Raw genomic sequence first — 578 nt, forward strand, 5'->3', positions numbered from 1 at the left:
CATGAGAAACGCTGGACTGGAAGAAACACAAGCTGGAATCAAGATTGCTGGGAGAAATATTAATAACCTCAGATATGCAGATGACACCACCCTTATGGCAAGTGAAGAGGAACTCAAAAGCCTCTTGATGAAAGTGAAAGTGGAGAGTGAAAAAGTTGGCTTAAAGCTCAACATTCAGAAAATGAAGATCATGGCATCTGGACCCATCACTTCATGGCAAATAGATGGGGAAACAGTGGAAACAGTGTCAGACTTTATTTTTTGGGGCTCCAAAATCACTGCAGATGGTGACTGCAGCCATGAAATTAAAAGACGCTTCCTCCTTGGAAGGAAAGTTATGACCAACCTAGATAGCATATTCAAAAGTAGAGACATTACTTTGCCAACAAAGGTTCATCTAGTCAAGGCTATGGTTTTTCCTGTGGTCATGTATGGATGTGAGAGTTGGACTGTGAAGAAAGCTGAGCACCGAAAAATTGATGCTTTTGAACTGTGGTGTTGGAGAAGACTCTTGAGAGTCCCTTGGACTGCAAAGAGATCCAACCAGTCCATTCTGAAGGAGATCAGCCCTGGGATTT

Source organism: Bison bison, unplaced genomic scaffold, assembly GCF_000754665.1.
Source record: "Bison bison bison isolate TAMUID 2011002044 unplaced genomic scaffold, Bison_UMD1.0 scf7180017864486, whole genome shotgun sequence".
Lineage (NCBI taxonomy): Eukaryota > Metazoa > Chordata > Mammalia > Artiodactyla > Bovidae > Bison > Bison bison.